Genomic DNA, 17981 nt, shown 5'->3' with positions numbered 1-17981 from the left:
CCTACTGCTGAAAAGTGGTGCCTCTCGTTGTCGGCAGGATTCAACCTGCTGGGAAACCCCAATGGATTTCTAGTCCATCGCCTTAACCACTCGGCCACGACAACCACAAACATGCTTTTAAAGTGACTTCCCATCGCTGCGCCAAAAGCAACTGACTGCAAAGTCGGCATTTTATTGAGGCAATATTTTTTAAAATGAAATGAAAATATTGTAAGGATTACAACTATTATCAAAGCATGACTTTGTGATACTCTTCTAAGTTGCACCTGAAATGCGTCAGTAGGTGCCCTGTTGCAGTGTCACATAACATGCAACCTTTCCAAGGAAGAAGCCCTGGCTATCAGGGTGCAATTCCAAGCCCAGATTGGGATGGTGGAGGACTCATCCTTTAGCCCTATACTGTGTGTTTCTAAAGCAGGTTCCACCAGACTTGAACTCGGATTACTGGATTCAGAGTCCAGAGTGCTAACCATTACACCATGGAACCTTGATGTTGACTGAGAGAGCGTTTCTGGCATGATATCAGCATGCATGTGGTCATCACTGACAAATAAAGAACAAAGAAGGTATCCCAAACAGAGTGTAGAAGCTGTGAAATGCTTGTGCAGTGCAAGTAGTAAGAACACTGGAGTTGGTCATATGAGTGACATTAGTGCTGACTTTACTTCCCCACTATCAGGTTACAAGCACTGCCTCCAGTGAAAAGCTGCAGCTGTCAGAAGTGGGATTCGAACCCACGCCTCCAGGGGAGACTGCGACCTGAACGCAGCGCCTTAGACCGCTCGGCCATCCTGACATCACGTACCTTTAATCTTTCTATTAAAAAAAAAAAAAAAGCCGGCATATGAATAGCAATATTCTTCATTTGATTAATCTCAATCAAGTAGAATTATGGCCCTGCAGATGTATGCCTTGGCCAAGCAGTAAAGTTGCAGTTTACATGTAGGTGAAGATTGTCAGTCATCCAGGTGATGGTTATCTTAAGTGCTTTATCGTAGGCAACTGGACTTGAGTTTCTTGCAGACATTTGGCATCTCATCCAAGAGGTTTCTTCAATTCTGGGTGTGAAGCCTTAATCCAAGAGGTTTCTTGAGTTCTGGGTGTGAAACCCTTACAGAGTCGTTGAGGTGACATGTGAGGCTCTGACTTTCAGAGTCATTAAGGTCACCTGTGAGTCGTTGAGCCACCCGGCCATGTTGTGCGTCATTAGGGTTAGATGGGTCCAGGTGTGAATGGGCGTAAAGTTGTCTGAGGAGGGATCCCAAGACTGCTGGTCAGGGTTGCACGCAAGTTAAGTTAATCTCCCACAGTGCGTGTTACTTACCTGTGTGATACTCCATACTTCCCATTTGAGGGTGGCTGTGATTCCGCGTTGTTTCTTGGGTGTTCATGAGCCAAGAGATTCATCCTTATTCCGTCACCATAATACCTGTTGGAGATGCCGGGGATTGAACCCGGGGCCTCATACATGCAAAGCATGCGCTCTACCACTGAGCTACATCCCCAGCGAGCACTGCACTCAATTGATTTTCTTTGACGATGCCTGAATGGAAGAAGCAATCTGATCAAGATACTGATGTAAGCCTAGTAAAGGGCTTTGAAACTTGTAAAATGCAACTGCGATGGACAGACATCAAAGTGTGGCGGCTGCTTTGAAATCTCTTATCTCCGACTAACAGACTAATATATCGGTGATTGGCTGAGCACATTGGTGGTTGTTATTGGTTTGTTGTTTTGGTTATTTTATTGGCTTTGAGAGCGGTTAAAATGAGACTGCCATGGAATGACAGCAAAGCCGGGTGAATTTCTTGCAGCACTATACCAGCAATCAGTGGGGAGAAGTGTAACATTTGCTGGCTTTGTGCTGACTTTCTGTCAACAAAGCAGGCAACAGTACAGTGGCAGAAAAGGAGTCACGATGGCGGGAATCGAACCGGGTCAACTGCTTGGAAGGCAGCTATGCTTACCACTATACCACCATCGCTCGGCAAAAGGCATTTTACTGCAAATTCAGCAATTTATCTGAGCATTGAGACTGAATAGAGCACATAAGGATTGGAAGGTATGGGTCAAGGGGCAACACACAAGAGGGAGCGGCCACTAACTCAACAGTTATCATTAAAGCATCACTTGGTTTGCTTTGACACTGATACATTTCCCAGACACACCTGTGGCTGCAGTAGTCTGCAAATGGCTGATTGGTGGGCGCCTACTGCTGAAAAGTGGTGCTCTCGTTGTCGGCAGGATTCGAACCTGCGCGGGAAACCCCAATGGATTTCTAGTCCATCGCCTTAACCACTCGCCACGACAACCACAAACATGCTTTTAAAGTGACTTCCCATCGCTGCGCCAAAAGCAACTGACTGCAAAGTCGGCATTTTATTGAGGCAATATTTTTTAAAATGAAATGAAAATATTGTAAGGATTACAACTATTATCAAAGCATGACTTTGTGATACTCTTCTAAGTTGCACCTGAAATGCAGTAGGTGCCCTGTTGCAGTGTCACATAACATGCAACCTTTCCAAGGAAGAAGCCCTGGCTATCAGGGGTGCAATTCCAAGCCCAGATTGGGATGGTGGAGGGACTCATCCTTTAGCCCTATACTGTGTGTTTCTAAAGCAGGTTCCACCGAGACTTGAACTCGGATTACTGGATTCAGAGTCCAGAGTGCTAACCATTACACCATGGAACCTTGATGTTGACTGAGAGAGCGTTTCTGGCATGATATCAGCATGCATGTGGTCATCACTGACAAATAAAGAACAAAGAAGGTATCCCAAACAGAGTGTAGAAGCTGTGAAATGCTTGTGCAGTGCAAGTAGTAAGAACACTGGAGTTGGTCATATGAGTGACATTAGTGCTGACTTTACTTCCCCACTATCAGGTTACAAGCACTGCCTCCAGTGAAAAGCTGCAGCTGTCAGAAGTGGGATTCGAACCCACGCCTCCAGGGGAGACTGCGACCTGAACGCAGCGCCTTAGACCGCTCGGCCATCCTGACATCACGTACCTTTAATCTTTCTATTAAAAAAAAAAAAAAAAAAAGCCGGCATATGAATAGCAATATTCTTCATTTGATTAATCTCAATCAAGTAGAATTATGGCCCTGCAGATGTATGCCTTGGCCAAGCAGTAAAGTTGCAGTTTACATGTAGGTGAAGATTGTCAGTCATCCAGGTGATGGTTATCTTAAGTGCTTTATCGTAGGCAACTGGACTTGCTTGAGTTTCTTGCAGACATTTGGCATCTCATCCAAGAGGTTTCTTGAATTCTGGGTGTGAAGCCTTAATCCAAGAGGTTTCTTGAGTTCTGGGTGTGAAACCCTTACAGAGTCGTTGAGGTGACATGTGAGGCTCTGACTTTCAGAGTCATTAAGGTCACCTGTGAGTCGTTGAGCCACCCGGCCATGTTGTGCGTCATTAGGGTTAGATGGGTCCAGGTGTGAATGGGTGTAAAGTTGTCTGAGGAGGGATCCCAAGACTGCTGGTCAGGGTTGCACGCAAGTTAAGTTAATCTCCCACAGTGCGTGTTACTTAGCTGTGTGATACTCCATACTTCCCATTTGAGGGTGGCTGTCATTCCGCGTTGTTTCTTGGGTGTTCATGAGCCAAGAGATTCATCCTTATTCCGTCACCATAATACCTGTTGGAGATGCCGGGGATTGAACCCGGGGCCTCATACATGCAAAGCATGCGCTCTACCACTGAGCTACATCCCCAGCGAGCACTGCACTCAATTGATTTTCTTTGACGATGCCTGAATGGAAGAAGCAATCTGATCAAGATACTGATGTAAGCCTAGTAAAGGGCTTTGAAACTTGTAAAATGCAACTGCGATGGACAGACATCAAAGTGTGGCGGCTGCTTTGAAATCTCTTATCTCCGACTAACAGACTAATATATCGGTGATTGGCTGAGCACATTGGTGGCTGTTATTGGTTTGTTGTTTTGGTTATTTTATTGGCTTTGAGAGCGGTTAAAATGAGACTGCCATGGAATGACAGCAAAGCCGGGTGAATTTCTTGCAGCACTATACCAGCAATCAGTGGGGAGAAGTGTAACATTTGCTGGCTTTGTGCTGACTTTCTGTCAACAAAGCAGGCAACAGTACAGTGGCAGAAAAGGAGAGTCGATGGCGAATCGAACCCGGGTCAACTGCTTGGAAGGCAGCTATGCTTACCACTATACCACCATCGCTCGGCAAAAGGCATTTTACTGCAAATTCAGCAATTTATCTGAGCATTGAGACTGAATAGAGCACATAAGGATTGGAAGGTATGGGTCAAGGGGCAACACACAAGAGGGAGCGCCCACTAACTCAACAGTTATCATTAAAGCATCACTTGGTTTGCTTTGACACTGATACATTTCCCAGACACACCTGTGGCTGCAGTAGTCTGCAAATGGCTGATTGGTGGGCGCCTACTGCTGAAAAGTGGTGCTTCTCGTTGTCGGCAGGATTCGAACCTGCGCGGGGACACCCCAATGGATTTCTAGTCCATCGCCTTAACGACTCGGCCACGACAACCACAAACATGCTTTTAAAGTGACTTCCCATCGCTGCGCCAAAAGCAACTGACTGCAAAGTCGGCATTTTATTGAGGCAATATTTTTTAAAATGAAATGAAAATATTGTAAGGATTACAACTATTATCAAAGCATGACTTTGTGATACTCTTCTAAGTTGCACCTGAAATCGTCAGTAGGTGCCCTGTTGCAGTGTCACATAACATGCAACCTTTCCAAGGAAGAAGCCCTGGCTATCAGGGTGCAATTCCAAGCCCAGATTGGGATGGTGGAGGGACTCATCCTTTAGCCCTATACTGTGTTTCTAAAGCAGGTTCCAGACTTGAACTCGGATTACTGGATTCAGAGTCCAGAGTGCTAACCATTACACCATGGAACCTTGATGTTGACTGAGAGAGCGTTTCTGGCATGATATCAGCATGCATGTGGTCATCACTGACAAATAAAGAACAAAGAAGGTATCCCAAACAGAGTGTAGAAGCTGTGAAATGCTTGTGCAGTGCAAGTAGTAAGAACACTGGAGTTGGTCATATGAGTGACATTAGTGCTGACTTTACTTCCCCACTATCAGGTTACAAGCACTGCCTCCAGTGAAAAGCTGCAGCTGTCAGAAGTGGGATTCGAACCCACGCTCCAGGGAGACTGCGACCTGAACGCAGCGCCTTAGACCGCTCGGCCATCCTGACATCACGTACCTTTAATCTTTCTATTAAAAAAAAAAAAAAGCCGGCATATGAATAGCAATATTCTTCATTTGATTAATCTCAATCAAGTAGAATTATGGCCCTGCAGATGTATGCCTTGGCCAAGCAGTAAAGTTGCAGTTTACATGTAGGTGAAGATTGTCAGTCATCCAGGTGATGGTTATCTTAAGTGCTTTATCGTGAGGCAACTGGACTTGCTTGAGTTTCTTGCAGACATTTGGCATCTCATCCAAGAGGTTTCTTGAATTCTGGGTGTGAAGCCTTAATCCAAGAGGTTTCTTGAGTTCTGGGTGTGAAACCCTTACAGAGTCGTTGAGGTGACATGTGAGGCTCTGACTTTCAGAGTCATTAAGGTCACCTGTGAGTCGTTGAGCCACCCGGCCATGTTGTGCGTCATTAGGGTTAGATGGGTCCAGGTGTGAATGGGCGTAAAGTTGTCTGAGGAGGGATCCCAAGACTGCTGGTCAGGGTTGCACGCAGTTAAGTTAATCTCCCACAGTGCGTGTTACTTACCTGTGTGATACTCCATACTTCCCATTTGAGGGTGGCTGTCATTCCGCGTTGTTTCTTGGGTGTTCATGAGCCAAGAGATTCATCCTTATTCCGTCACCATAATACCTGTTGGAGATGCTGGGGATTGAACCCGGGGCCTCATACATGCAAAGCATGCGCTCTACCACTGAGCTACATCCCCAGCGAGCACTGCACTCAATTGATTTTCTTTGACGATGCCTGAATGGAAGAAGCAATCTGATCAAGATACTGATGTAAGCCTAGTAAAGGGCTTTGAAACTTGTAAATGCAACTGCGATGGACAGACATCAAAGTGTGGCGGCTGCTTTGAAATCTCTTATCTCCGACTAACAGACTAATATATCGGTGATTGGCTGAGCACATTGGTGGCTGTTATTGGTTTGTTGTTTTGGTTATTTTATTGGCTTTGAGAGCGGTTAAAATGAGACTGCCATGGAATGACAGCAAAGCCGGGTGAATTTCTTGCAGCACTATACCAGCAATCAGTGGGGAGAAGTGTAACATTTGCTGGCTTTGTGCTGACTTTCTGTCAACAAGCAGGCAACAGTACAGTGGCAGAAAAGGAGTGCGATGGCGAATCGAACCCGGGTCAACTGCTTGGAAGGCAGCTATGCTTACCACTATACCACCATCGCTCGGCAAAAGGCATTTTACTGCAAATTCAGCAATTTATCTGAGCATTGAGACTGAATAGAGCACATAAGGATTGGAAGGTATGGGTCAAGGGCAACACACAAGAGGGAGCGGCCACTAACTCAACAGTTATCATTAAAGCATCACTTGGTTTGCTTTGACACTGATACATTTCCCAGACACACCTGTGGCTGCAGTAGTCTGCAAATGGCTGATTGGTGGGCGCCTACTGCTGAAAAGTGGTGCCTCTCGTTGTCGGCAGGATTCGAACCTGCGCGGGGAACCCCAATGGATTTCTAGTCCATCGCCTTAACCACTCGGCCACGACAACCACAAACATGCTTTCAAAGTGACTTCCCATCGCTGCGCCAAAAGCAACTGACTGCAAAGTCGGCATTTTATTGAGGCAATATTTTTTAAAATGAAATGAAAATATTGTAAGGATTACAACTATTATCAAAGCATGACTTTGTGATACTCTTCTAAGTTGCACCTGAAATGCGTCAGTAGGTGCCCTGTTGCAGTGTCACATAACATGCAACCTTTCCAAGGAAGAAGCCCTGGCTATCAGGGGTGCAATTCCAAGCCCAGATTGGGATGGTGGAGGGACTCATCCTTTAGCCCTATACTGTGTTTCTAAAGCAGGTTCCACTGAGACTTGAACTCGGATTACTGGATTCAGAGTCCAGAGTGCTAACCATTACACCATGGAACCTTGATGTTGACTGAGAGCGTTTCTGGCATGATATCAGCATGCATGTGGTCATCATTGACAAATAAAGAACAAAGAAGGTATCCCAAACAGAGTGTAGAAGCTGTGAAATGCTTGTGCAGTGCAAGTAGTCAGAACACTGGAGTTGGTCATATGAGTGACATTAGAGCTGACTTTACTTCCCCACTATCAGGTTACAAGCACTGCCTCCAGTGAAAAGCTGCAGCTGTCAGAAGTGGGATTCGAACCCACGCCTCCAGGGGAGACTCCGACCTGAACGCAGCGCCTCAGACCGCTCGGCCATCCTGACATTACGTACCTTCAATCGTTCTATTAAAAAAAAAAAGCCAGCATATGAATAGCAATATTCTTCATTTGATTAATCTCAATCAAGTAGAATTATGGCCCTGCAGATGTATGCCTTGGCCAAGCAGTAAAGTTGCAGTTTACATGTAGGTGAAGATTGTCAGTCATCCAGGTGATGGTTATCTTAAGTGCTTTATCGTAGGCAACTGGACTTGCTTGAGTTTCTTGCAGACATTTGGCATCTCATCCAAGAGGTTTCTTGAATTCTGGGTGTGAAGCCTTAATCCAAGAGGTTTCTTGAGTTCTGGGTGTGAAACCCTTACAGAGTCGTTGAGGTGACATGTGAGGCTCTGACTTTCAGAGTCATTAAGGTCACCTGTGAGTCGTTGAGCCACCCGGCCATGTTGTGCGGCATTAGGGTTAGATGGGTCCAGGTGTGAATGGGCGTAAAGTTGTCTGAGGAGGGATCCCAAGACTGCTGGTCAGGGTTGCACGCAAGTTAAGTTAATCTCCCACAGTGCGTGTTACTTACCTGTGTGATACTCCATACTTCCCATTTGAGGGTGGCTGTCATTCAGCGTTGTTTCTTGGGTGTTCATGAGCCAAGAGATTCATCCTTATTCCGTCACCATAATACCTGTTGGAGATGCCGGGGATTGAACCCGGGGCCTCATACATGCAAAGCATGCGCTCTACCACTGAGCTACATCCCCAGCGAGCACTGCACTCAATTGATTTTCTTTGTGATGCCTGAATGGAAGAAGCAATCTGATCAAGATACTGATGTAAGCCTAGTAAAGGGCTTTGAAACTTGTAAAATGCAACTGCGATGGACAGACATCAAAGTGTGGCGGCTGCTTTGAAATCTCTTATCTCCGACTAACAGACTAATATATCGGTGATTGGCTGAGCACATTGGTGGCTGTTATTGGTTTGTTGTTTTGGTTATTTTATTGGCTTTGAGAGCGGTTAAAATGAGACTGCCATGGAATGACAGCAAAGCCGGGTGAATTTCTTGCAGCACTATACCAGCAATCAGTGGGGAGAAGTGTAACATTTGCTGGCTTTGTGCTGACTTTCTGTCAACAAAAGCAGGCAACAGTACAGTGGCAGAAAAGGAGTGCGATGGCCGGGAATCGAACCCGGGTCAACTGCTTGGAAGGCAGCTATGCTTACCACTATACCACCATCGCCGGCAAAAGGCATTTTACTGCAAATTCAGCAATTTATCTGAGCATTGAGACTGAATAGAGCACATAAGGATTGGAAGGTATGGGTCAAGGGGCAACACACAAGAGGGAGCGGCCACTAACTCAACAGTTATCATTAAAGCATCACTTGGTTTGCTTTGACACTGATACATTTCCCAGACACACCTGTGGCTGCAGTAGTCTGCAAATGGCTGATTGGTGGGCGCCTACTGCTGAAAAGTGGTGCCTCTCGTTGTCGGCAGGATTCGAACCTGCGCGGGGAAACCCCAATGGATTTCTAGTCCATCGCCTTAACCACTCGCCACGACAACCACAAACATGCTTTTAAAGTGACTTCCCATCGCTGCGCCTAAAAGCAACTGACTGCAAAGTCGGCATTTTATTGAGGCAATATTTTTTAAAATGAAATGAAAATATTGTAAGGATTACAACTATTATCAAAGCATGACTTTGTGATACTCTTCTAAGTTGCACCTGAAATGCGTCAGTAGGTGCCCTGTTGCAGTGTCACATAACATGCAACCTTTCCAAGGAAGAAGCCCTGGCTATCAGGTGCAATTCCAAGCCCAGATTGGGATGGTGGAGGGACTCATCCTTTAGCCCTACTGTGTGTTTCTAAAGCAGGTTCCACCGAGACTTGAACTCAGATTACTGGATTCAGAGTCCAGAGTGCTAACCATTACACCATGGAACCTTGATGTTGACTGAGAGAGCGTTTCTGGCATGATATCAGCATGCATGTGGTCATCATTGACAAATAAAGAACAAAGAAGGTATCCCAAACAGAGTGTAGAAGCTGTGAAATGCTTGTGCAGTCAAACACGTAAGAACACTGTAGTTGGTCATATGAGTGACATTAGTGATGAATATACATCCCCACTATCAGTATACAACCACTGCCTCCAGTGAAAAGCTGCAGCTGTCAGAAGTGGGATTCAACCCACGCCTCCAGGGAGACTGCGACCTGAACGCAGCGCCTTAGACCGCTCGGCCATCCTGACATCACGTACCTTCAATCGTTCTATTAAAAAAAAAAAAAGCCAGCATATGAATAGCAATATTCTTCATTTGATTAATCTCAATCAAGTAGAATTATGGCCCTGCAGATGTATGCCTTGGCCAAGCAGTAAAGTTGCAGTTTACATGTAGGTGAAGATTGTCAGTCATCCAGGTGATGGTTATCTTAAGTGCTTTATCGTAGGCAACTGGACTTGCTTGAGTTTCTTGCAGACATTTGGCATCTCATCCAAGAGGTTTCTTGAATTCTGGGTGTGAAGCCTTAATCCAAGAGGTTTCTTGAGTTCTGGGTGTGAAACCCTTACAGAGTCGTTGAGGTGACATGTGAGGCTCTGACTTTCAGAGTCATTAAGGTCACCTGTGAGTCGTTGAGCCACCCGGCCATGTTGTGCGTCATTAGGGTTAGATGGGTCCAGGTGTGAATGGGCGTAAAGTTGTCTGAGGAGGGATCCCAAGACTGCTGGTCAGGGTTGCACGTTAAGTTAATCTCCCACAGTGCGTGTTACTTACCTGTGTGATACTCCATACTTCCCATTTGAGGGTGGCTGTCATTCCGCGTTGTTTCTTGGGTGTTCATGAGCCAAGAGATTCATCCTTATTCCGTCACCATAATACCTGTTGGAGATGCCGGGTATCGAACCCGGGGCCTCATACATGCAAAGCATGCGCTCTACCACTGAGCTACATCCCCAGCGAGCACTGCACTCAATTGATTTTCTTTGTGATGCCTGAATGGAAGAAGCAATCTGATCAAGATACTGATGTAAGCCTAGTAAAGGGCTTTGAAACTTGTAAAATGCAACTGCGATGGACAGACATCAAAGTGTGGCGGCTGCTTTGAAATCTCTTATCTCCGACTAACAGACTAATATATCGGTGATTGGCTGAGCACATTGGTGGCTGTTATTGGTTTGTTGTTTTGGTTATTTTATTGGCTTTGAGAGCGGTTAAAATGAGACTGCCATGGAATGACAGCAAAGCCGGGTGAATTTCTTGCAGCACTATACCAGCAATCAGTGGGGAGAAGTGTAACATTTGCTGGCTTTGTGCTGACTTTCTGTCAACAAATGCAGGCAACAGTACAGTGGCAGAAAAGGAGTGCGATGGCCGGGAATCGAACCCGGGTCAACTGCTTGGAAGGCAGCTATGCTTACCACTATACCACCATCGCTCGGCAAAAGGCATTTTACTGCAAATTCAGCAATTTATCTGAGCATTGAGACTGAATAGAGCACATAAGGATTGGAAGGTATGGGTCAAGGGGCAACACACAAGAGGGAGCGCCACTAACTCAACAGTTATCATTAAAGCCTCACTTGGTGTGCTTTGACACGGATACATGTCCCAGACACCCCTGTGGCTGCAGTAGTCTGCAAATGGCTGATTGGTGGGCGCCTACTGCTGAAAAGTGGTGCTCTCGTTGTCGGCAGGATTCGAACCTGCGCTGGAAACCCCAATGGATTTCTAGTCCATCGCCTTAACCACTCGCCACGACAACCACAAACATGCTTTTAAAGTGACTTCCCATCGCTGCGCCAAAAGCAACTGACTGCAAAGTCGGCATTTTATTGAGGCAATATTTTTTAAAATGAAATGAAAATATTGTAAGGATTACAACTATTATCAAAGCATGACTTTGTGATACTCTTCTAAGTTGCACCTGAAATGCGTCAGTAGGTGCCCTGTTGCAGTGTCACATAACATGCAACCTTTCCAAGGAAGAAGCCCTGGCTATCAGGGTGCAATTCCAAGCCCAGATTGGGATGGTGGAGGACTCATCCTTTAGCCCTATACTGTGTGTTTCTAAAGCAGGTTCCACTGAGACTTGAACTCGGATTACTGGATTCAGAGTCCAGAGTGCTAACCATTACACCATGGAACCTTGATGTTGACTGAGAGAGCGTTTCTGGCATGATATCAGCATGCATGTGGTCATCATTGACAAATAAAGAACAAAGAAGGTATCCCAAACAGAGTGTAGAAGCTGTGAAATGCTTGTGCAGTGCAAGTAGTCAGAACACTGGAGTTGGTCATATGAGTGACATTAGAGCTGACTTTACTTCCCCACTATCAGGTTACAAGCACTGCCTCCAGTGAAAAGCTGCAGCTGTCAGAAGTGGGATTCGAACCCACGCCTCCAGGGGAGACTGCGACCTGAACGCAGCGCCTTAGACCGCTCGGCCATCCTGACATCACGTACCTTTAATCTTTCTATTAAAAAAAAAAAGCCAGCATATGAATAGCAATATTCTTCATTTGATTAATCTCAATCAAGTAGAATTATGGCCCTGCAGATGTATGCCTTGGCCAAGCAGTAAAGTTGCAGTTTACATGTAGGTGAAGATTGTCAGTCATCCAGGTGATGGTTATCTTAAGTGCTTTATCGTAGGCAACTGGACTTGCTTGAGTTTCTTGCAGACATTTGGCATCTCATCCAAGAGGTTTCTTGAATTCTGGGTGTGAAGCCTTAATCCAAGAGGTTTCTTGAGTTCTGGGTGTGAAACCCTTACAGAGTCGTTGAGGTGACATGTGAGGCTCTGACTTTCAGAGTCATTAAGGTCACCTGTGAGTCGTTGAGCCACCCGGCCATGTTGTGCGTCATTAGGGTTAGATGGGTCCAGGTGTGAATGGGCGTAAAGTTGTCTGAGGAGGGATCCCAAGACTGCTGGTCAGGGTTGCACGCAGTTAAGTTAATCTCCCACAGTGCGTGTTACTTACCTGTGTGATACTCCATACTTCCCATTTGAGGGTGGCTGTCATTCCGCGTTGTTTCTTGGGTGTTCATGAGCCAAGAGATTCATCCTTATTCCGTCACCATAATACCTGTTGGAGATGCCGGGGATTGAACCCGGGGCCTCATACATGCAAAGCATGCGCTCTACCACTGAGCTACATCCCCAGCGAGCACTGCACTCAATTGATTTTCTTTGACGATGCCTGAATGGAAGAAGCAATCTGATCAAGATACTGATGTAAGCCTAGTAAAGGGCTTTGAAACTTGTAAAATGCAACTGCGATGGACAGACATCAAAGTGTGGCTGCTTTGAAATCTCTTATCTCCGACTAACAGACTAATATATCGGTGATTGGCTGAGCACATTGGTGGCTGTTATTGGTTTGTTGTTTTGGTTATTTTATTGGCTTTGAGAGAGTTAAAATGAGACTGCCATGGAATGACAGCAAAGCCGGGTGAATTTCTTGCAGCACTATACCAGCAATCAGTGGGGAGAAGTGTAACATTTGCTGGCTTTGTGCTGACTTTCTGTCAACAAAGCAGGCAACAGTACAGTGGCAGAAAAGGAGTGCGATGGCCGGGAATCGAACCCGGTCAACTGCTTGGAAGGCAGCTATGCTTACCACTATACCACCATCGCCGGCAAAAGGCATTTTACTGCAAATTCAGCAATTTATCTGAGCATTGAGACTGAATAGAGCACATAAGGATTGGAAGGTATGGGTCAAGGGCAACACACAAGAGGAGCGCCCACTAACTCAACAGTTATCATTAAAGCATCACTTGGTTTGCTTTGACACTGATACATTTCCCAGACACACCTGTGGCTGCAGTAGTCTGCAAATGGCTGATTGGTGGCGCCTACTGCTGAAAAGTGGTGCTCTCGTTGTCGGCAGGATTCGAACCTGCGCTGGAAACCCCAATGGATTTCTAGTCCATCGCCTTAACCACTCGCCACGACAACCACAAACATGCTTTTAAAGTGACTTCCCATCGCTGCGCCAAAAGCAACTGACTGCAAAGTCGGCATTTTATTGAGGCAATATTTTTTAAAATGAAATGAAAATATTGTAAGGATTACAACTATTATCAAAGCATGACTTTGTGATACTCTTCTAAGTTGCACCTGAAATGCGTCAGTAGGTGCCCTGTTGCAGTGTCACATAACATGCAACCTTTCCAAGGAAGAAGCCCTGGCTATCAGGGGTGCAATTCCAAGCCCAGATTGGGATGGTGGAGGGACTCATCCTTTAGCCCTATACTGTGTGTTTCTAAAGCAGGTTCCACCGAGACTTGAACTCGGATTACTGGATTCAGAGTCCAGAGTGCTAACCATTACACCATGGAACCTTGATGTTGACTGAGAGAGCGTTTCTGGCATGATATCAGCATGCATGTGGTCATCACTGACAAATAAAGAACAAAGAAGGTATCCCAAACAGAGTGTAGAAGCTGTGAAATGCTTGTGCAGTGCAAGTAGTAAGAACACTGGAGTTGGTCATATGAGTGACATTAGTGCTGACTTTACTTCCCCACTATCAGGTTACAAGCACTGCCTCCAGTGAAAAGCTGCAGCTGTCAGAAGTGGGATTCGAACCCACGCCTCCAGGGGAGACTGCGACCTGAACGCAGCGCCTTAGACCGCTCGGCCATCCTGACATCACGTACCTTTAATCTTTCTATTAAAAAAAAAAAAAAAAAGCCGGCATATGAATAGCAATATTCTTCATTTGATTAATCTCAATAAAGTAGAATTATGGCCCTGCAGATGTATGCCTTGGCCAAGCAGTAAAGTTGCAGTTTACATGTAGGTGAAGATTGTCAGTCATCCAGGTGATGGTTATCTTAAGTGCTTTATCGTAGGCAACTGGACTTGCTTGAGTTTCTTGCAGACATTTGGCATCTCATCCAAGAGGTTTCTTGAATTCTGGGTGTGAAGCCTTAATCCAAGAGGTTTCTTGAGTTCTGGGTGTGAAACCCTTACAGAGTCGTTGAGGTGACATGTGAGGCTCTGACTTTCAGAGTCATTAAGGTCACCTGTGAGTCGTTGAGCCACCCGGCCATGTTGTGCGTCATTAGGGTTAGATGGGTCCAGGTGTGAATGGGCGTAAAGTTGTCTGAGGAGGGATCCCAAGACTGCTGGTCAGGGTTGCACGCAAGTTAAGTTAATCTCCCACAGTGCGTGTTACTTACCTGTGTGATACTCCATACTTCCCATTTGAGGGTGGCTGTCATTCCGCGTTGTTTCTTGGGTGTTCATGAGCCAAGAGATTCATCCTTATTCCGTCACCATAATACCTGTTGGAGATGCCGGGGATTGAACCCGGGGCCTCATACATGCAAAGCATGCGCTCTACCACTGAGCTACATCCCCAGCGAGCACTGCACTCAATTGATTTTCTTTGACGATGCCTGAATGGAAGAAGCAATCTGATCAAGATACTGATGTAAGCCTAGTAAAGGGCTTTGAAACTTGTAAAATGCAACTGCGATGGACAGACATCAAAGTGTGGCGGCTGCTTTGAAATCTCTTATCTCCGACTAACAGACTAATATATCGGTGATTGGCTGAGCACATTGGTGGCTGTTATTGGTTTGTTGTTTTGGTTATTTTATTGGCTTTGAGAGCGGTTAAAATGAGACTGCCATGGAATGACAGCAAAGCCGGGTGAATTTCTTGCAGCACTATACCAGCAATCAGTGGGGAGAAGTGTAACATTTGCTGGCTTTGTGCTGACTTTCTGTCAACAAAAGCAGGCAACAGTACAGTGGCAGAAAAGGAGTGCGATGGCCGGAATCGAACCCGGGTCAACTGCTTGGAAGGCAGCTATGCTTACCACTATACCACCATCGCTCGGCAAAAGGCATTTTACTGCAAATTCAGCAATTTATCTGAGCATTGAGACTGAATAGAGCACATAAGGATTGGAAGGTATGGGTCAAGGGGCAACACACAGGGAGCGCCACTAACTCAACAGTTATCATTAAAGCATCACTTGGTTTGCTTTGACACTGATACATTTCCCAGACACCCCTGTGGCTGCAGTAGTCTGCAAATGGCTGATTGGTGGGCGCCTACTGCTGAAAAGTGGTGCCTCGTTGTCGGCAGGATTCGAACCTGCGCGGGAAACCCCAATGGATTTCTAGTCCATCGCCTTAACCACTCGCCACGACAACCACAAACATGCTTTAAAGTGACTTCCATCGCTGCGCCAAAAGCAACTGACTGCAAAGTCGGCATTTTATTGAGGCAATATTTTTTAAAATGAAATGAAAATATTGTAAGGATTACAACTATTATCAAAGCATGACTTTGTGATACTCTTCTAAGTTGCACCTGAAATGCGTCAGTAGGTGCCCTGTTGCAGTGTCACATAACATGCAACCTTTCCAAGGAAGAAGCCCTGGCTATCAGGGGTGCAATTCCAAGCCCAGATTGGGATGGTGGAGGGACTCATCCTTTAGCCCTATACTGTGTGTTTCTAAAGCAGGTTCCACGAGACTTGAACTCGGATTACTGGATTCAGAGTCCAGAGTGCTAACCATTACACCATGGAACCTTGATGTTGACTGAGAGAGCGTTTCTGGCATGATATCAGCATGCATGTGGTCATCACTGACAAATAAAGAACAAAGAAGGTATCCCAAACAGAGTGTAGAAGCTGTGAAATGCTTGTGCAGTGCAAGTAGTAAGAACACTGGAGTTGGTCATATGAGTGACATTAGTGCTGACTTTACTTCCCACTATCAGGTTACAAGCACTGCCTCCAGTGAAAAGCTGCAGCTGTCAGAAGTGGGATTCGAACCCACGCCTCCAGGGAGACTGCGACCTGAACGCAGCGCCTTAGACCGCTCGGCCATCCTGACATCACGCACCTTTAATCGTTCTATTAAAAAAAAAAAAGCCAGCATATGAATAGCAATATTCTTCATTTGATTAATCTCAATCAAGTAGAATTATGGCCCTGCAGATGTATGCCTTGGCCAAGCAGTAAAGTTGCAGTTTACATGTAGGTGAAGATTGTCAGTCATCCAGGTGATGGTTATCTTAAGTGCTTTATCGTAGGCAACTGGACTTGCTTGAGTTTCTTGCAGACATTTGGCATCTCATCCAAGAGGTTTCTTGAATTCTGGGTGTGAAGCCTTAATCCAAGAGGTTTCTTGAGTTCTGGGTGTGAAACCCTTACAGAGTCGTTGAGGTGACATGTGAGGCTCTGACTTTCAGAGTCATTAAGGTCACCTGTGAGTCGTTGAGCCACCCGGCCATGTTGTGCGTCATTAGGTTAGATGGGTCCAGGTGTGAATGGGCGTAAAGTTGTCTGAGGAGGGATCCCAAGACTGCTGGTCAGGGTTGCACGCAAGTTAAGTTAATCTCCCACAGTGCGTGTTACTTACCTGTGTGATACTCGATACTTCCCATTTGAGGGTGGCTGTCATTCCGCGTTGTTTCTTGGGTGTTCATGAGCCAACAGATTCATCCTTATTCCGTCACCATAATACCTGTTGGAGATGCCGGGGATTGAACCCGGGGCCTCATACATGCAAAGCATGCGCTCTACCACTGAGCTACATCCCCAGCGAGCACTGCACTCAATTGATTTTCTTTGACGATGCCTGAATGGAAGAAGCAATCTGATCAAGATACTGATGTAAGCCTAGTAAAGGGCTTTGAAACTTGTAAAATGCAACTGCGATGGACAGACATCAAAGTGTGGCGGCTGCTTTGAAATCTCTTATCTCCGACTAACAGACTAATATATCGGTGATTGGCTGAGCACATTGGTGGCTGTTATTGGTTTGTTGTTTTGGTTATTTTATTGGCTTTGAGAGCGGTTAAAATGAGACTGCCATGGAATGACAGCAAAGCCGGGTGAATTTCTTGCAGCACTATACCAGCAATCAGTGGGGAGAAGTGTAACATTTGCTGGCTTTGTGCTGACTTTCTGTCAACAAAAGCAGGCAACAGTACAGTGGCAGAAAAGGAGTGCGATGGCCGGGAATCGACCCCGGGTCAACTGCTTGGAAGGCAGCTATGCTTACCACTATACCACCATCGCTCGGCAAAAGGCATTTTACTGCAAATTCAGCAATTTATCTGAGCATTGAGACTGAATAGAGCACATAAGGATTGGAAGGTATGGGTCAAGGGCAACACACAAGAGGGAGCGCCCACTAACTCAACAGTTATCATTAAAGCATCACTTGGTTTGCTTTGACACTGATACATTTCCCAGACACACCTGTGGCTGCAGTAGTCTGCAAATGGCTGATTGGTGGGCGCCTACTGCTGAAAAGTGGTGCCTCTCGTTGTCGGCAGGATTCGAACCTGCGCGGGGAAACCCCAATGGATTTCTAGTCCATCGCCTTAACCACTCGGCCACGACAACCACAAACATGCTTTTAAAGTGACTTCCCATCGCTGCGCCAAAAGCAACTGACTGCAAAGTCGGCATTTTATTGAGGCAATATTTTTTAAAATGAAATGAAAATATTGTAAGGATTACAACTATTATCAAAGCATGACTTTGTGATACTCTTCTAAGTTGCACCTGAAATGCGTCAGTAGGTGCCCTGTTGCAGTGTCACATAACATGCAACCTT

The 17981-nt window shown here is 45.8% G+C and overlaps 35 non-coding genes across 35 annotated transcripts; all 35 read right to left on the bottom strand.

Moving 5' to 3' along the window:
* Positions 1-25: 25 nt before the first annotated feature.
* On the bottom strand, positions 26-104 carry trnas-aga (transfer RNA serine (anticodon AGA)). The gene has a single exon. It is a non-coding gene; the product is annotated as a tRNA-Ser (tRNA).
* Positions 105-713: 609 nt separating this feature from the next.
* On the bottom strand, positions 714-796 carry trnal-cag (transfer RNA leucine (anticodon CAG)). The gene has a single exon. It is a non-coding gene; the product is annotated as a tRNA-Leu (tRNA).
* A 637-nt stretch (positions 797-1433) lies between these two features.
* trnaa-ugc (transfer RNA alanine (anticodon UGC)) lies at positions 1434-1505 on the bottom strand. The gene has a single exon. It is a non-coding gene; the product is annotated as a tRNA-Ala (tRNA).
* A 727-nt stretch (positions 1506-2232) lies between these two features.
* On the bottom strand, positions 2233-2312 carry trnas-aga (transfer RNA serine (anticodon AGA)). The gene has a single exon. It is a non-coding gene; the product is annotated as a tRNA-Ser (tRNA).
* Positions 2313-2623: 311 nt separating this feature from the next.
* Positions 2624-2695, bottom strand: trnaq-cug (transfer RNA glutamine (anticodon CUG)). Its single transcript has one exon. It is a non-coding gene; the product is annotated as a tRNA-Gln (tRNA).
* Positions 2696-2921: 226 nt separating this feature from the next.
* On the bottom strand, positions 2922-3004 carry trnal-cag (transfer RNA leucine (anticodon CAG)). Its single transcript has one exon. It is a non-coding gene; the product is annotated as a tRNA-Leu (tRNA).
* A 645-nt stretch (positions 3005-3649) lies between these two features.
* On the bottom strand, positions 3650-3721 carry trnaa-ugc (transfer RNA alanine (anticodon UGC)). The gene has a single exon. It is a non-coding gene; the product is annotated as a tRNA-Ala (tRNA).
* Positions 3722-4448: 727 nt separating this feature from the next.
* Positions 4449-4530, bottom strand: trnas-aga (transfer RNA serine (anticodon AGA)). Its single transcript has one exon. It is a non-coding gene; the product is annotated as a tRNA-Ser (tRNA).
* Positions 4531-5134: 604 nt separating this feature from the next.
* Positions 5135-5215, bottom strand: trnal-cag (transfer RNA leucine (anticodon CAG)). Its single transcript has one exon. It is a non-coding gene; the product is annotated as a tRNA-Leu (tRNA).
* Positions 5216-5855: 640 nt separating this feature from the next.
* On the bottom strand, positions 5856-5927 carry trnaa-ugc (transfer RNA alanine (anticodon UGC)). Its single transcript has one exon. It is a non-coding gene; the product is annotated as a tRNA-Ala (tRNA).
* A 723-nt stretch (positions 5928-6650) lies between these two features.
* trnas-aga (transfer RNA serine (anticodon AGA)) lies at positions 6651-6731 on the bottom strand. Its single transcript has one exon. It is a non-coding gene; the product is annotated as a tRNA-Ser (tRNA).
* Positions 6732-7043: 312 nt separating this feature from the next.
* Positions 7044-7115, bottom strand: trnaq-cug (transfer RNA glutamine (anticodon CUG)). Its single transcript has one exon. It is a non-coding gene; the product is annotated as a tRNA-Gln (tRNA).
* A 224-nt stretch (positions 7116-7339) lies between these two features.
* On the bottom strand, positions 7340-7422 carry trnal-cag (transfer RNA leucine (anticodon CAG)). The gene has a single exon. It is a non-coding gene; the product is annotated as a tRNA-Leu (tRNA).
* Positions 7423-8059: 637 nt separating this feature from the next.
* trnaa-ugc (transfer RNA alanine (anticodon UGC)) lies at positions 8060-8131 on the bottom strand. The gene has a single exon. It is a non-coding gene; the product is annotated as a tRNA-Ala (tRNA).
* Positions 8132-8539: 408 nt separating this feature from the next.
* On the bottom strand, positions 8540-8611 carry trnag-ucc (transfer RNA glycine (anticodon UCC)). The gene has a single exon. It is a non-coding gene; the product is annotated as a tRNA-Gly (tRNA).
* A 248-nt stretch (positions 8612-8859) lies between these two features.
* trnas-aga (transfer RNA serine (anticodon AGA)) lies at positions 8860-8940 on the bottom strand. The gene has a single exon. It is a non-coding gene; the product is annotated as a tRNA-Ser (tRNA).
* A 311-nt stretch (positions 8941-9251) lies between these two features.
* trnaq-cug (transfer RNA glutamine (anticodon CUG)) lies at positions 9252-9323 on the bottom strand. Its single transcript has one exon. It is a non-coding gene; the product is annotated as a tRNA-Gln (tRNA).
* A 226-nt stretch (positions 9324-9549) lies between these two features.
* Positions 9550-9630, bottom strand: trnal-cag (transfer RNA leucine (anticodon CAG)). Its single transcript has one exon. It is a non-coding gene; the product is annotated as a tRNA-Leu (tRNA).
* A 635-nt stretch (positions 9631-10265) lies between these two features.
* Positions 10266-10337, bottom strand: trnaa-ugc (transfer RNA alanine (anticodon UGC)). The gene has a single exon. It is a non-coding gene; the product is annotated as a tRNA-Ala (tRNA).
* A 408-nt stretch (positions 10338-10745) lies between these two features.
* Positions 10746-10817, bottom strand: trnag-ucc (transfer RNA glycine (anticodon UCC)). Its single transcript has one exon. It is a non-coding gene; the product is annotated as a tRNA-Gly (tRNA).
* A 247-nt stretch (positions 10818-11064) lies between these two features.
* On the bottom strand, positions 11065-11144 carry trnas-aga (transfer RNA serine (anticodon AGA)). Its single transcript has one exon. It is a non-coding gene; the product is annotated as a tRNA-Ser (tRNA).
* A 312-nt stretch (positions 11145-11456) lies between these two features.
* Positions 11457-11528, bottom strand: trnaq-cug (transfer RNA glutamine (anticodon CUG)). The gene has a single exon. It is a non-coding gene; the product is annotated as a tRNA-Gln (tRNA).
* Positions 11529-11754: 226 nt separating this feature from the next.
* On the bottom strand, positions 11755-11837 carry trnal-cag (transfer RNA leucine (anticodon CAG)). Its single transcript has one exon. It is a non-coding gene; the product is annotated as a tRNA-Leu (tRNA).
* A 636-nt stretch (positions 11838-12473) lies between these two features.
* On the bottom strand, positions 12474-12545 carry trnaa-ugc (transfer RNA alanine (anticodon UGC)). The gene has a single exon. It is a non-coding gene; the product is annotated as a tRNA-Ala (tRNA).
* Positions 12546-12949: 404 nt separating this feature from the next.
* On the bottom strand, positions 12950-13020 carry trnag-ucc (transfer RNA glycine (anticodon UCC)). The gene has a single exon. It is a non-coding gene; the product is annotated as a tRNA-Gly (tRNA).
* A 244-nt stretch (positions 13021-13264) lies between these two features.
* Positions 13265-13344, bottom strand: trnas-aga (transfer RNA serine (anticodon AGA)). The gene has a single exon. It is a non-coding gene; the product is annotated as a tRNA-Ser (tRNA).
* A 314-nt stretch (positions 13345-13658) lies between these two features.
* trnaq-cug (transfer RNA glutamine (anticodon CUG)) lies at positions 13659-13730 on the bottom strand. The gene has a single exon. It is a non-coding gene; the product is annotated as a tRNA-Gln (tRNA).
* A 226-nt stretch (positions 13731-13956) lies between these two features.
* trnal-cag (transfer RNA leucine (anticodon CAG)) lies at positions 13957-14039 on the bottom strand. Its single transcript has one exon. It is a non-coding gene; the product is annotated as a tRNA-Leu (tRNA).
* Positions 14040-14682: 643 nt separating this feature from the next.
* Positions 14683-14754, bottom strand: trnaa-ugc (transfer RNA alanine (anticodon UGC)). Its single transcript has one exon. It is a non-coding gene; the product is annotated as a tRNA-Ala (tRNA).
* Positions 14755-15163: 409 nt separating this feature from the next.
* trnag-ucc (transfer RNA glycine (anticodon UCC)) lies at positions 15164-15234 on the bottom strand. Its single transcript has one exon. It is a non-coding gene; the product is annotated as a tRNA-Gly (tRNA).
* Positions 15235-15477: 243 nt separating this feature from the next.
* trnas-aga (transfer RNA serine (anticodon AGA)) lies at positions 15478-15557 on the bottom strand. The gene has a single exon. It is a non-coding gene; the product is annotated as a tRNA-Ser (tRNA).
* A 608-nt stretch (positions 15558-16165) lies between these two features.
* On the bottom strand, positions 16166-16247 carry trnal-cag (transfer RNA leucine (anticodon CAG)). The gene has a single exon. It is a non-coding gene; the product is annotated as a tRNA-Leu (tRNA).
* A 637-nt stretch (positions 16248-16884) lies between these two features.
* trnaa-ugc (transfer RNA alanine (anticodon UGC)) lies at positions 16885-16956 on the bottom strand. The gene has a single exon. It is a non-coding gene; the product is annotated as a tRNA-Ala (tRNA).
* A 409-nt stretch (positions 16957-17365) lies between these two features.
* On the bottom strand, positions 17366-17437 carry trnag-ucc (transfer RNA glycine (anticodon UCC)). Its single transcript has one exon. It is a non-coding gene; the product is annotated as a tRNA-Gly (tRNA).
* Positions 17438-17685: 248 nt separating this feature from the next.
* On the bottom strand, positions 17686-17767 carry trnas-aga (transfer RNA serine (anticodon AGA)). The gene has a single exon. It is a non-coding gene; the product is annotated as a tRNA-Ser (tRNA).
* Between the last annotated feature and the right edge of the window lie 214 nt (positions 17768-17981).

The sequence above is a fragment of the Epinephelus fuscoguttatus genome, linkage group LG21 (genome assembly GCF_011397635.1).
Source record: "Epinephelus fuscoguttatus linkage group LG21, E.fuscoguttatus.final_Chr_v1".
Classification (NCBI taxonomy): domain Eukaryota; kingdom Metazoa; phylum Chordata; class Actinopteri; order Perciformes; family Serranidae; genus Epinephelus; species Epinephelus fuscoguttatus.
This window is presented reverse-complemented; position numbering and strand designations above follow the sequence as displayed.